The sequence below is a fragment of the Benincasa hispida genome, chromosome 10 (genome assembly GCF_027475165.1).
Source record: "Benincasa hispida cultivar pf3 chromosome 10, pf3_genome.v1.1, whole genome shotgun sequence".
NCBI classification, from domain to species: Eukaryota; Viridiplantae; Streptophyta; class Magnoliopsida; order Cucurbitales; family Cucurbitaceae; genus Benincasa; species Benincasa hispida.
The window spans coordinates 39,622,537-39,639,098 of NC_143487.1; positions in this window are offsets into that span (position 1 = coordinate 39,622,537).

Consider the following 16,562-nt stretch of genomic DNA (forward strand, 5'->3'; position numbering starts at 1 on the left):
GCCTAGAAGTTTCCTACAGTTTCGTAGCAATGCTGTTATGTGAACCTCGAATCCTAATTTCTCTACTTGAGTATGTTCCCTATTGAGGTTAGTGTGATGAGTAGGTTGATGTGGAAATTAGTGTGGAATGGTAGAGAAAAGAGCGGAAATTAGAAGAAAAGAGGAAATTTGGAAAGTTGACTCTTGGGGAAAATTTGGAAAAATTTGGCTAAGTATAGAATTTTGTATAGGATGCGTTGGAAGCGACCAATGCATTGGAAGGGTGTGTTGATGATGGCATGCGGCTGAAGAAGGAAAATGGAGATGATGCATTGGAAGGCACAAAGGCAGGCAAGGCATGCGTTGGAAGGCAGCCAATGCATCGAGCATCCTCGACCAGCGCCCTTGCCCAATGCGTCAAGCAGCCAGCCAAGCGCCCCAGCCATGCGCTGAGTAGCCTCGGCCAGACGCCTCTGCCCATGCATCAAGCAGCCTCGGCCAGACGCCCTGCCATGCATCGAGCGGCCACACACATGTGTTGAGCGCCTTACCGAGCGGCCCGTCCATGCGTTGAGCGCCCTGCCGAGCAACCATGCCCGTGCGTCGAGGTGTCCCACCATGCAGCCAAGCGCACAGCCCACGCAGCCAAGCATGCCTATGCAGCTGAGTGAGCGAGCAATGGCTGACATACACCGCACGCCCATGCATTGAAGCAGCCCGCCCATGTGTCGAGCGGCTAGCCTGTGCAGCACGCCCATACGTCGGTGGCCAGCACCATGCGCTCATGCCAAGCAAGTCGTGCGATGTTGCCTAGTGAGCCATGCATCGAAGATGGACGGTCACCCTATGCATTGGTGATGGTTAGCTCTTTGCGATGGCTAAGTTGAATTGTAATGATAGTGAATTGGCTTACTATGCGTTGATGATAGGCTATGCATTGAGTATGGATTATGCGTTGAACATCCAAGAGTTGGACGCATACAAACGATGAGATCACTTGGGAAACGTCATCAAACCATATGTCTTCTTGGGAGGAAAGTCTTAAGCCTTAAGAATTTGAGGTGGTGGCATCAAATTGGAAGCTCGTGCATTGGCTACACAGGAGGAAGATAGTTAGATTGCGCTGATCAAAATGATGTGTTGGTAATGTGTGGGAGAAACACGTGTCCATGCAGCCAAGTAGGTGGTGTTGACTCTAGAGAAGGTTTGGACACCTTTAAATAGCGCCAAAAGACTTCATTTTTAGATTAAAATTCCGAAACTAAAAAGAGTGGGAAAGTTGAGCAAACCTTGCATTGGAGCCAAAATCCATGCGTTAGTCATAGAATTTCAAAGAGGACGCATTGGACAGTGAAGTCTGGAGAGGACGCATCAACTTGGGATGAAGAGTTCTCCCAATTTACTCGTGTGTTTGGAGTGATTTCAAAGCCACCTGAAAGCTCTCAGAGTCTAGTTTTCAAAGTAGGGTGCCGGAGGAAAAGCTTGAAGGGATTGGGCTGGAAACTAAGAAGAAGGCAGAATGGTCAGGCTGTCGGATCAGTTTGGGCCAGTCTTAAAGATTTTGTGATTCTGGTCAAACCACGAAGAGTTCTAAGCTCAAATTTTAGGGTAAGCTTTCTGAGATATTTTAGAATATTCTTTTTAGAAGGAAGTATCTCAAAATAAGTTCAGAACTATGAGTAATCTAAGCTGAAAATTGAATCTGGATTCTAGGGGTGAAAAGGGAGCCCGAGGTAGAAAAGGGAGCTACTAAAGTGAAAAGCTCCTAAGCAATCAAGGTGAGTGGCTAAAACGTTTTGACTAAAACATTTGCTTAAAATGTTTGATTACAACGTGTTATAGAAATCATGTTTTAAAGAAGATTATTCTCATGCCAGCTAGTTTTACAAAGTGATTTCCAAGCAAACCATGAGTTATGTTTTAAACATATGCATGTGTGAGAAATTGTTGAAAAGCGATTTATATGTGTTAAAAATACTCAGCATGCGTTAGTACCTTTAAAGCCATGTTTTTATATGTGTTATACTTTACCTGCTTTAAAGAGAGAAAGTCATTTCTGACTAGTTTTACTTAAAACGTGATACCGAAGGACAGCTGAGAAGATATCCGCCCAACTAGATACCGAAGGACTTTGAGAAGGTATCTATTGGTACTGAAGGACATTTGAAAAGGTACCAAACCAACCAGATACTGAAGGACGTTTAAGAAGGTATGATGGTACTTAGTATGGCCACATGCACGTAGGTAGTTAGAGTCAGAGATGGAGCAAAAGGGTTCTCTCTTGACTAGCAGTTGGTGTTGGGATTGTTTTTACCCACAATAAGGTTATTCTCAACTGAGAAACAATTTTACTGTTTTATGATTAAAACAGATTTATATGTTTTATGCTTGGAAAATGTTTATATTGTAGTACAAGTATTGTAGAAGCTTATATTTCAGTTAAATTCTTTATTGAGATTTTGCATGAGAATCAATTATCTTTCTTAAGTCACTCATTGGGCGCAAGCTCACCCCGTTTTCAAATGTTTTCTTTTCCCCCCCACAGGTAGCGGTCAAATCCTCTGAAGATAGCTCTGCATCTACTCTGCCACTAAAGGATAATGAGATTTATAACCCGTCTGTTTAGGTGGTTTCTGTTAATATTGTACACATGTTACTATTGTTCATATAGGGACTAGGGTCTTTGGGTTTTGGGACTTTTGAATCTAGTGTTGTAATGATTCTAAATATGTTATGTTTCTAAATTAATAAATTTTTGGCCTAAAGATATTCCGCTATATATGAGTTATATTTTGGTATCAGAATTATTCCGCAAGAGTTATTAGGCAGTAAGTGTCAGCCAAAGAGTTGATAACTGCTGCAGTCACGCCCTTTCCTAGGCTAAGAGGGTGGTCTGGGGCAGGGTGTGACATGTTATGAATAGGATTGACTACAACTTGACCACTTTGCTTAAAGAGCTACAAACTTTCTACTCCTTGATGAAAGACAAGGAACAAAAGGGGGAAGTAAATGTTGTCTCGTCCTCTAAGAAGTTCTATAGAGGATCGTCCTCTAGAACTAAATTTGTGTCTTCTTCTTCTTCTAGCACCAAAAAATGGAAGAAGAAGAAAAGTGGAAAAAAGAAAGCTAACCAACTAGCTGCTTCCTAGAAGGGCAAAAGGGCCAAGGTTACAAAGGAATTTGTTTCCATTGCATCCACGAAGGACATTGGAAGAAGAATTTTCCCAAATACTTGGCAAAAAAGAAGAAGACAAAGAAAGGTAAATATGATTTACTTATATTGGAGAATTTTTAGTAGATAATGATGATTCAGCTTAGATAATTGATTCAGACGCCACTAACCATGTTTGTTCTTCATTTTAGGGAATTAGTTCTTTGCGACAACTGGAAGCTGGAAAGATGACGATGCATGTTGGAACTGGGCACGTCGTCTCAGTTATAGCAGTGAGAAGACTCCGACTTACTTTACAGAATAGATATATTTTGTTAGAAAATATATTTGTTGTTCTTGAATTAACGAGAAACTTAATTTCTTTAAATTTTTTATTGGAACATAATTATACTATTTTCTTTTATGTAAATAAAATATTTATTTGCAAAAATGGTATCAATATTTGTTTTGCTAAGCTGGAAAAATAATTTATATGTGCTAAGACCGTTAGCAACTAAAGCCCTCCTAAACAATGAAATGTTTTAAACTGCGATAACTCAGAATAAAAGACTTAAAATTTCTCATAAAGAAAATGTTCGTCTTTGGCACCTAAGGTTAGGACACATTAATCTCGATAGGATTGAGAGATTGGTTAAGAATGGACTTCTAAGCGAGTTAGAAGAAAATTCTATACATGTGTGTGAGTCATGCCTTGAAGGTAAAATGACTAAAAGATCTTTTACTGGAAAAGGTCATAGGACCAAACAATCCTTAGAGTTTGTACATTCAGACCTCTGTGGTCAGATGAATGTTAGAGCAAGAGGAGGGTTTAAATATTTCATCACTTTTACTTGTGATTATTCAAGATATGGGTATGTTTATTGAATTTAACAGAAGTCTTAAACTTTTGAAAAGTTTAAAGAATTTAAGGCTGAAGTTGAAAATGCATTAAATAAAACAATTAAGACATTTTGATTTGATCAAGGTGGAGAGTTTTTGGATCTTACATTCCATAACTATTTAGTAGAACATGGAATTGTATATCAACTTTTAGCATCTAGTACACTTTCGTAAAATGGTGTATCATAAAGGAGAAATTGAACCCTATTGGACATGGTTCGGTCTATGATGAGTTATGCTTCCTTACCTGGCTCATTTTGGGGTTATGCAGTGCAGACTCCAACTTATATTTTAAACTGTATTCCATCCAAGAGTGTTACGAGAATAGCTTTGGAATTATGGAATGGACGTAAATTTTATGCCATTTTAGGATCTGGGGTTGCCTAACACATGTGCTTGAGGCAAATCCTAAGAAATTGGAACCTTGTTCAAAATTCTACCTATTTGTAGGCTACCCTAAATGAACGAGAGGTGGTTACTTCTATGATCCTAAAGAAAATAAAGTGTTTGTGTCGATAAATTTTACATTTTAAGAAAATGACCACATAAAGGAACATAAACCCCACAGTAATATTGTGTTGAATGAACTTTCCAAGGAAACTACTGAACCTTCAACAAGAATTTTTGAATAACCCAACACCTCAACAAGAGTTGTTGAAGTTAGTTCATCTAGTAAGTCAAATCCACCTCGAGTGTTGAGGGAACCTCGACGTAGTGGGAGGATTGCAAACTCATATGTTCGTTATATGAGTTTAACAGAAATCTTATCTATGGTAGCTGACGGAGATGTTGAGGATCCATTGTCTTACAAGAAGACAATGGAGAATGTTGACAAAGATAAATGGATCAAAGCTATGAATCTCAAAATGAAGTCTGTATACTTCAATTATTTTTTGGATCTTGTAGATCAATCTGATGGGGTAAAACCTATAGGCTATAAATGGATCTACAAGAGAAAACAGGGTATTGAAGGGAAGGTGCAAACCTTCAAGGCTAGACTTGTAACAAAGGGTTATACCCAAGTTGAGGGAATTGACTATGAGGAGACTTTCTCACCTGTTGCCATATTGAAGCCTATCTAGATCCTCCTGTCCATTGCCTCATATTAAGACTATGACATCGATCACATGGATGTCAAGACTACTGGCAATATTGAGGAGACCATTTAATGGAGCAAACTGAGGGATTCATAACCCAAGGTCAAGAGCAAATGGTTTGCAAACTTAATCGATCCATTTATGAATTGAAACAAGCTTTTCGATCTTGGAACATAAGGTCTGATATTGCGATCAAATCTTATGGCTTTGATCAAAATGTTGATGAGCCTTGTGTTTACAAGAGAATCATCAACAGTTTAGTAGCTTTTCTAGTATTGTATCTAGACAAGATCCTACTCATTGGGAATGATAATAGCGACCCAATTTCAAATGAAATATTTGGAGGAGGTGCAGTTTGTTATGGGAAAACAGTTATTTAGAGATCGAAAGAACAAAACGCTAGCCCTATCTCAGGCATCGTATATTGACAAAAATGCTTGTAAAATTTTTATGCAGAACTCTAAGAGAGGTTTACTCCCTTTCATGCATGGAGTTATATTGTCTAAGGAACAGTGTCCTAAGAAACCTCAAGAGGTTGAGGAAATGAGATGGATCCTTATGCATCGGGTGTTGCAACTTGATGTATGTGATGTTATGTACTAGACTTAACATCTGCTATATCATGGGGATAGTCAGTAGATATCAGTCTAATCTTGGATTTGATCACTGGACTGCTATTAAGAACATCAAGTATCTATGGAGAATGAGGGTCTACATGGTTGTTTATGGTTCTAAGGATTTGATCCTTACAACCATACATGGACTCTGATTTTTAGACTGATAAGAATTCTAGGAAATTCACATCAAGATTAGTGTTCACTCTTAATGGAGGAGCAGTAGTCTGAAGGAGCACCAAGCACCAAGCAAGGGGAAACTCAAGCTGATAAGAGTTAAGTTGTGAAAGATACCTACCCGTAGTTGGATACTTCGCATGACACCCGTACAGGTAAGCCAAAACGACAGTAAGTGACCAGAATCAATGCATAATAACAACTCTTCTATCTGGCTCAAATTAAATTTAGCTAAGATAAGAGTTGATTTGACTATGGCACACAACCAAAGTTGGATGCCCGCATGACACCCATAGGGACAAGCTAAAATGAAGAGCGTAACCAACTTCAACGCCTTAATCCAATAATGAGTTGCAAAGCTTTGAATCGTTTTGAATGATCTCATTGTAAAAAGCTAAAAGCAAAGTTGTCTGTGATGAGTAAAAAGTTTTTAGCAAAGGCTTGCCGGAATTAAACTTAGAAAATATTTCTTAGCAGAAGTTGCTAAGTCCGAGGAGGGTGCTGCTGTCAAGGCTAGAAATACAAGTGAATTATATTCTGAGAAGTTGGTCAACGCAGAGGAAAAGTCAGAGGGCAAGTTTTGAGTTTCCTTAGTATATGCCATGCTTGAGTACAAGCATGATTCTAAATTTGGGGGTCTGATAGATTGTAGAAATACAAGCTATTGCAGCCTTTTACTTAGGATTATGAAGGTTGATGAGCAGAACATGCGTTAATATTGCTAAGAATTCATGTGGAATAACAAACTTGCATTGATCAGCACTAAAAATCCCGCTAACCCTATATCATGCGTTATCTTGCATTAAAATTGTCTATTTTGTAGTTATCGCAGGAATCAATCGCATGCATTGATCTTAATGAAGAAAATTTGGTCGCATAAAATGCCGCAACTATGAAGTGATATTCGTGATAGAAGAATGATCGCAAAGCGGGTGGAATGTGTCGATACTTCAGAAGAAACAATCATGAATGCATACCTCGGAAGTATCAAAGAGATAAGATCATGATGACATTTTCACGTACCGCGTTAGTAATGGTAGTGATTCAGAGGGGGATTATCAAAGTTGTCAGCGTTTGAGCTCTATAAATAGAGCTTGGAGTCCAAATTCAAGCATCCAATATTTCTTCCTTGGGTAGATTCATGTGATCACAGACGAGAGCATAAGTAAGAAATGTTTTGAAAGTTCTTCACTTACACAACTTCCTCCAATTGATGATGGAATTTCGTCGGAGATAGAGCTCGAGAGGGACTACTCCATCGCCTATCCATTGCACCACCAGCAGCCTCGATACACATCTGATGGAAGTAAGAGATTGCCTACATCTAGCCACCCATCTCTCTTTTCACCTCTATATTGTATTACTTTTGGCTTAAGACATTGATACATTTTGTAAACAATGCATCTCTTTAATTCCTTCAACACCATTTTCATCATCTTCTTCTACTTTATCATCTTTTTCTTTCACCGCAATGAGTTAAGTGCAGATTGCAAGAGTTATCGCATACTCAATTATGTGGCATAAAGATATGACGTATATAGCAAACCACCGAGAGGTGTATGTTGCGCGAGTATAGTGAGTCAATCCTGTTTGCTTAGTGTGAGGCTATCACAATGCTTTTCTATGAGCGGAATAGCTATAACCAACTGCCCGAGAGGGTAAGTAGTGAAACTCACTAAGCAAAGTAAGCAGTGTTCCTAGAGAAAGAAGTAACCTTATGCTCAATGCAACCATGTGTTATAGAGATATAAAGCATATGGCTTACCATCGAGAGGTGTGCGATGCATTAGTGTGGCGAGTTGGGATTACCCTTGCGACCAAGGACTTGGTGATATCTCCTCTACAACTCTACTTCTCCATGCATCTCATTATGCGTTGACAGTTGCCGCATCTCTACCGATTCTCATAGTCAAACTTCAATTGTTCAATCTGTTTAGCTAGGAATAGAAGTAGCGCATAGTAATCAGCTTCTTTCTTTTTATTTTTATTCTCCGCCTCAAACGCATTACTTTACAATCATCTTTTAGTTGCAAGTCCCTGTGTTTAACCTTGGATCATCCCGAGAAACTTTGATCTCGTTGTGCTTGGCGAGAGAGCAAGAAAACTTGTGACAGGATCGCATGATCATTGCATACACGATTAATGCATACTACATATTCATCAAATTAATGCATGATCAACGCATGACCATCAACGCATATCCATTAACGAAAACAAATTAAATCTTCCCTTCTAACAATAAGACGGGACAACAAAATGACTAGTCTCATTATATAACGTTGTTCATAATAGAGACTTACATTTCACTCGGATGACCATAGGTGACATGATTTGAATCCTGATTGACTTGTGAACTCTTGCCTATGAAGCCAGTCCTTTGATTTATATGGGTGAGAGTGGCCAAATCGTCGACTCAATAAGCCTACCATTTTGGGAATTCGTCTGATTGGAGAGCTAGGAATATAGCTACACAAAAAGGAATTCACTCCTTCCCTAACGTCGGGGTAAGTAGATAAATTGCTCCCTTAAGGGCTGATTCCAAGACTTGAACAATGTGGCACCACACCCTCTCTTGGCACGAGAGAGGTTTGATCATAATTGAACTATGACTTATTGTTCATTAGAGGGATCAATGGTACTTTAGGAGTTAGATGTAACTACAGGGAAAAACGATAATTTTTGCCTAACTGTACTTACGAGCAATTTGTGAAGGGTAATCGCACTGTTGACTTATTAGTTTAGATGGACACAAAAATATATATGTAAGAGTACAGTTGTCAGTCTTTAGTGGAGTTCCCCACAGTTAATGGGTTGAATAATTTAATTAAAGAAGTTTAAATAATTATTCAAGAACCATTAAAGCTTCAAGCTACAGGTCCATGAGGTTCCCTTTGTAGCTCAACAAAGATTAAATGAGAACCAATTTTGGATTAGTTTGAATTGCTCAAATTAAAAGAGGAAATTAATTATATTATAATTATTTTATTTTATTTATATATGACATACTTACTATAATATCTATGATGCATTATAATATAAAGTTTATTTGAGAGGAAAAAATATTTGAATATGATTCAAATATTAATAATATTAATTTGATTTACATAATTAAATTTAATATAATATGATTTATATTAAATACCATTGATGAGAGAAGTAAATCTATAGGTTATATTGTATGTGATACAATATTAAACCATATGTTCTATGTTCTATGTCATGTAATCTATAGTTTATATATATATATATATATACTTCTATTTAAATTAAAATTAATTTATTTTTATTTTAATTTTAGTTCTAAATTAAAGGGAGGGAAACTCTCTCAACTCACATAGTGAGTGGGCATGTTGGTTAGAGTTTTTCTTGTTCTTCACAGTTTTTATAGAGAAAAATAGGAGTGAAGATATTCTCTTAAGAGAAAAAGGAAAAAACTCCCAAGAATTCCTTCCAGCTCCTCTCAATCTCTTTCCTTCTCCAAAAATCACAAAGCCCATAAACTCCTGTGATTCTCATCCCAGAGAATATATAAGGCTCCAATTGGTCGTGGCCTTCTTGAATTGAGGATTCGAGTTCATTGCAGTATATGAACAATTCCGGAGATGAGGATTCATGAAGAAGAAAATTGTTCTTCAAAGGTAAGGGTTTCTTGAAACTCTAATATCTTTTTCTCTTTTCTTGTTCAATTGGCATGCTATAAATTTTAATTGAAATGCATAATTGTTTCTATAATTGATATTCTGTGTAAAATTGAAATTGAGACCAATCTCCATGTTTCCATCCAAGGCCTTCACAAGTTCCTTCATGATTTAATAGTATTGATGGATTGGATTTGACTGTTTGACCATGATGAATGTACTGTTGAATAAGAATATATTGAAAATTTTACCCCTAAAATAAACGAATGTAAAATATAATACATGAGTTATATGAAAATTGATGCGTGCTAAGTTATAGGATTCTTGTTAGTTTTTCTTATCTAGGCAGGTGTACACATATGACTGTATATGTGCACATTTATGACTGATCATGGACCTTTGGGTTACAGACTATGACTGATGCATGTTCTTTCGGGTTCATGTTTACGACTAATTCGTGTACCTTCGAGCATACTATGACTGATGCATGTTCCTTTGGTTTCATGTTTATGATTGAATTGTGTATCTTCCGGTTATATATTATGACTGATGTGTGTTCCTTCGGAATCACGTTTATGATTGATAGGTGACCCCTTAGGGATCACTACGACTGAAATAATATGAGTGCACCCTGGTGCCTAGATAAACTAGCTAACAGGTAACTTAGAAGGTCATTTACTAGGTATTGTTATACTCACCCTTTCCACTTTTTATGTTTTTCTTTCAGGCAATGATAGAAATGGACTGACAAGAGACAGATGGGATCCGTGATAGAGCCATATGAGGACATTAGAAAACCCTTCCATGCATTTTTTTTTTTTGTTCCTTTCATTTGAGTACGTTGTCAGATGACATGTTTTCACTAATTTGTTTTGAATCTTTTTTTTTTTTTTTTTGTAAACATTTTATTTGGGATTCCAACTAAATGTTTTGGTTATTTAATTTACTAATTAATATTTCAGTTTAGAATGGTTATTCATGTTTTCACTATATTTACGTTATGACGGTCAAAATGTTTGAATGAGAATGTGAGTTATGTCGTACGGTCTTTGCTTAAGGACTCAAAAGGTCGAGTCATTACAAAAGTACATATTAATTAAATAAAAATTAGTTTTATTTAATAATATGTGTTTTTAATTACATAAACCTTTCATTTTCTACAAATAACTTATAAACCTTTTATTTTCTTCAATAAATTCTCTCATTATTATTTGAAAGATGAAAAGAAAGGTTCTTTCATCTTTCACTTTCACTATTATAAATACTCCAAAATGTGTTGGAGTTATAAGGTGTTGAAAATATTGAAATTGTTGAAGGTTTTGGAAAAAAAAAATTTCCTCAAAACAAAATCATTTCCTCTCCAAATTATTAAAGAAGCCCACAAACTCTCTACGTTATGGTGTCTATTGGTTTTGAACACTTGTTGTTGTGTTTTTTATTGTTCGCGTTTAAAGTTTTTGGATAGAAAATCGTGAACAGACTAGTTTTCAATGGTACGTTTTCCAGATCTTTTCTCCTTCTTAATTTCTATATATATATGCTTTATTGATCATGTGTATTATATTTCTGTCACATATATTCTTTGCTTGTTATCTAAAATTAAAATTAGGACACGATCTTTTCCACAATGGGTACTCACATTCCCTTTTATTAATATCTCATATTAAAAGGTTTAAAATATTTAAATTATATTTAAATATTGATCTTCTACAGATTCACTTTAATTTGAATCATATTAAAATAAATTAATTATCCATATTATAAAGTTATAATTTAAATCATATTCAAATAAACTTTATAATTAATCATGTAATTAGTTGTATTCAATACAATTAATTTTTTCCCTCATAAATTTGAACATTTCAATTTTTTTCCAACATATTTGAATTTTGATCCTTGTTGGTCGTGGTGCACTAGAAGAGGACTTTATGGACCTACAGACTATAAGCTCTAATGGTCTAAGATTAATTAATTAAACTCTTTAATTAAATTAAACTTCATTCATTAACTACAAGGCAAACCACTATAGACCTATAGTTGAACTCTTATTCACTGTGGGACAAGTTTTGTCCATGGATATAATCAGTATAAGCAAGTCGATCCTTCATGAGTTATTCATAATTACAACTGGGTCAAATATCTGTTTTACCCTATAATTACCTTTTTTTTCCCTTAAGTACCATTGATTCCTCTAATGAACAATTTGTTTATGGTCCAATCATAAGTTAAGTCTCTCTCAGTTCAGTGAGAAGGTGGGGCCCTTTGTTCAAGACTCGAAACCAATACTTTAGGGAACTACTCATCTACTTACCTTATGTGGGAAGGAGCGAATTCCTTCTTATGAAGTTATGTTCCCAGCTTCACATTAAGTCAAGTCCTCAAAATGATAGGTTATTGAGTAAAAAACTTGGACCACTCTCATCTGTACAAATCAAAGAACTGACCTCGCAGACAGAAGTTCATAAATGACTCAGAATTAAGATCGAGTCGCACATGATCATCTATGAAATATTAATCTCATCAATTAATAGATTTACAAAGAGAGATTAAATATTTCGTTGTTCGGTCTTATACAAACTCTTTGTATAGAATACTCTCACTCAAATGTCTCCACATGAACGGTATGAATCTCCATTTGTAACTATTACAAAGTGGGTCGTATCCATAGGGTCATCAAGGTAACGCACTCAACCTTATCCATATACTATAGACCTTTAGGTTATTTCTTGAACATGATCCACCCGTATGTCAACTACATATATGTTCAAGACTTCATGCAATAACCTTGGATTTTTTTAGTTAATAGATAAAATAATATTGCATACTTTATGATTAAAATAATCAACTAATAAATTATGATGCTTTAAAACATAAATTCCAACAACTATCAGTGGTTATCACTATATCTGCTATCAATGATAGCTTTCAATTTGAGAAAATCAAAAGAAGAAGCCAAAAGAAGAAGCATGTGAAATTGTGGGCTGCACTTGGCCTTTTAGTCTTTTACCAATATGGCTATCATTGATAAGTTGCTATCAGTGATATTTGGCCTTAATTTTGTGCTATATCCTTAATATATTTATCCTTGTGCTACATCTTTTATTATTTTATACTTGATTATTATTTGTGTAACTAACTCTAAAATATATGTAAACCTTTAAGTTGGTATCTCAATTAAATGTAGAAAACTTTCAAAATTATATGTGTAATTGAATTGTTGCACAAAACGTTAAGCAACAAAAAATAATAAGTAGAAAGTTAGAGTTTTTAGGTAAAAAAAACAAAGAACAAAAAAAACAAAAAAAAAAACAAAAAACAACAGAAGTTCATTGGCTGAACGTTGAGGAGGTGATGGTAGCTTCAACATAAGGTGGAGATTAATCGAATGCGAAAATATCTTTTTTTCCTTCTACAAACCTACGCTTTAGATCAGATTCCTTCCACAATTAGATTATCATGTGATATATTACAACATTGGATGTCATGTCAATGTCTTTTGTAGTGGGTCTACTATCAGTAGAGGACTTTTCTTCATTTCAAGAAAAGGACACATGTAGGTTCAATTATGAATTCCGGAGTGTTTTGGACTACGATTTGGAATTGATCGATTAAACTATATTACATCACTTAAGAAATGTTTGGGGAAAGAAGTTGGTTATTATATTCTTAGGTTATTATAATTGAATTATAATAGTTTGTGTTTAGAGTGTACGTTATTTTAGTTTGGATTACAATAGTATGTGTTTGAAGTATAAACTATTTTAGTCTTAGAAGAAAATAGTAAACACTGTTATGATGAATGTAAAATAGTAAAAACTATAGCAATAGTAAATATTGTAGAAAATTGATATCTTGAAATAGTATTAACTGTAGCTAATTTGAGAATACAAAATAGTATTTATTGTAGCAAGAAGTGGTTATTATAGTCTTAGGATAATCCTTGTCTCAAATACATCTTTAATGTTTGTGGCGCGTGTTTAGATAATAGTGGGCAAGGGTTATTTTAATCTCTCATTTTACTAAAAAAAAAAACTTTATTTACAACTCAATAGTTATAATAAACTCTTTCTTTCTCCAATATTTTCAACGATTGCACTTGTTGGAGATCAAATCCGATGAGCACCTTAGATGACAAACTCTGATGAGCACCTCCTATGACCAACTTTGACAACTAACTCCAACCAAAACCATCTTTGGTATCCAATTTCGATGATGACTACCTCCAATGACTAGGCCTAATGATTATCTACGACGTCCAACTTCGATGATCACCTTTGTTGACCACCCATGCCAAACTCTGACAATCAACTCTCACGACAAGTTTATACTATTGTATAGTCTTTTATATATATATATATATATAGTAATTTGACATTTTAATAGAAACATTTTGACTCTTTGAGTGTATAGCAAACAAAACAAACTTGTGTATAAAAACACTTTTAAGAAAATGTAACAAAAAGCTTGAATGATTTTATTTTAAACCATTTTAATTTTTGTAAAAAGTGTTTTAAGTAACATGACCTTCTGTTTTTCAATCCATACATGCCCTAATATACTTTACTTCATATGTCTTATTAAAGTTTAAGAAAATCATGTATATATGAAAAAAAAAAAAAATGGTCATTCATAAAATCGAACTGATAATAAGAAAATAAATCACTGATGAATCTTTTGCAATGATTTATATATTTTAATTCTATTGATATAAGGAAAATTATTTCAAATGATAAAACTGTTGAAAATATTTACAAAATATAGCAAAATTTTAGAACTATCAATGAGAGACATTGATAGAAGTCATCAGTGTCTATCATTGATAGTTCTAAAATTTTGCTATATCTTGTAAATATTTTGGTTTATTTTTCTATAATTAAAAACATCACTTGATATAATGTAATAACTTATTTTAGCATCGTGAGTTCCTCCTCAAACAACATGTTTGATCAACTTTAATTTTCGAATTACTTTTGAATTACTTTTGAATGACGACTTACCATCATTATTTCTTTCTTATTCATGTATCTAAGTGACATTTTTTTTTATTTGTTGGTTTTGTTGCTCTTAATCCTAAATTAATTAATTAATTAATATTTTGATGATAACAAATTTGCTTTTATTTACTAACAATTTTAGTGTTTTGAAGTATTCATTGTGTAAAATTCAAAATAGCGATTTCAATGCAATTTGATCACTCAAATCGAAGCTCAAACAAAAATATAGCCGAAATAAGCTTAAGGAAAAAAATGTCCGAGGTGATGATGTGGCAACTTATTCATCAAATTGGACCCATTTAGAGGGTGACATGTGGAGCATTGAAAGAATGTGTTTTTTGTTGGATTCTCTTAAAAAAATAATATCGTCCTCGAGAAATCAGATTTACTGATTATTTTAGCTATTTGAAAATTGCAACCAATTTTATCAATTCTTAATGTCATTTACATGTTTTATGAATTCCTTTTATTGTCGAAACACTTAAGTTTAGAAACTAAGATCCGGATTGACCCCTTCGAGATCAATATTTTCTCATTCAATAATATAATCAATTCCTAATGTCTTGAAATCAATAAAATCATAATCAATTCTCATTATTATTCTAACTATTTTCATGATATTTGGTACATGTTCCATCAAAATTATAATCTCATCAAATTGAAAATTCAGTTTCTATGCATTGAGTCAATAATTCACTCGACACTTAAATTTAAAGAAAAAATTGGGCCAGAGCAAAAGAAGTCTGATTCGATGCCCTAATCATTCACCCAACACTGGAATTTAAAGAAAATTTTGGGTCATGTATCTAAGTGACAATTTTGGCTTTATTTTCATTCCAAAATTTTAATTCCTAAAGAAATTAAATTTTAAACAAAAAAAACACAAAAATTACCTATATTTATTTTTAATCTAATTCCAACTTGTTCTATTAAATTTTCATATTATTCCACCTCAAAATTGAATTGTTGTGAGTTTTGTTTTTTTTCTCATCTAAAACTTTGATTTTCACTCCATTTCACCTCAAAAATATTCTTGAACTTTATATTATTTTATAATTATTTTTAAATTTCTACTCTGACATCAACATTTACATATATATTTACAATAATATTGTCTTACTTTATAGAAATGATGATTAAAATGGTCAATTATAGTCTAATTATTCCATAATTAAAGTTTTATTAATTAATTATAACAATCTTCACTAATTTCTATCAATTTCTATAAAAAAAATTTAAAATTTTTATCGTTTTCCAAAATTTTTAACAACATCGATATTTCGAACTTGGCAAACAATAATCACTGGGGTAATGATGTGTTGTTTTGTAACCCTATGCAGCTGTTATTTCTACTTAATACATTTGTTCTTTTGCCTTGGGAAAAAAAAGGGGAAAAAGAAACCCCAAGTTGATTGACAATCACCTTTGTTGATCGACATTTACAGTAAGCCTTGGTTCTCCATGTCCCTCAATTCCGCGAATACAATAAACAAGTTTTCCAAAACTACTTTTCTTTTTTCAAATTTTTGTTTTGATTTTGAAAATACTTGTAAAACTGTAGATGTCGAACATAAAACTCAATAGATAGAAATATATTTATAGACTTAATTTTCAAAAACAAATTGTTACCAAATGAATCCTTAATAATTAGCTTGTTGAAAAAGGGTTATATTTGCACATTTTTAATGTGACATCCGCAAATCTGAAATCCATATTGCTACCCACTACAAATGTTCTTTTCAATTTAATCTCTGCTGTTTACAAAGTTTCAATTTAATCCTTACTTCATTCTTTAAATATTTATTAGCAGTTTATTTAAACATGTAGTACCTCCAACTTTTCTCATGAAAACACCATCTGACCCTACCATATTTTACTGCCAAAATAACTTTTTATTATGAAGTCCGGTCCTGTGGTTTGAACATACTTCTCTCTAGGTCCTTTTATCTTATTGACCAGATGATTTTTTTTTCCAATGAGTCCATGTTTGGCTAGTGATAACCCTCAGAACA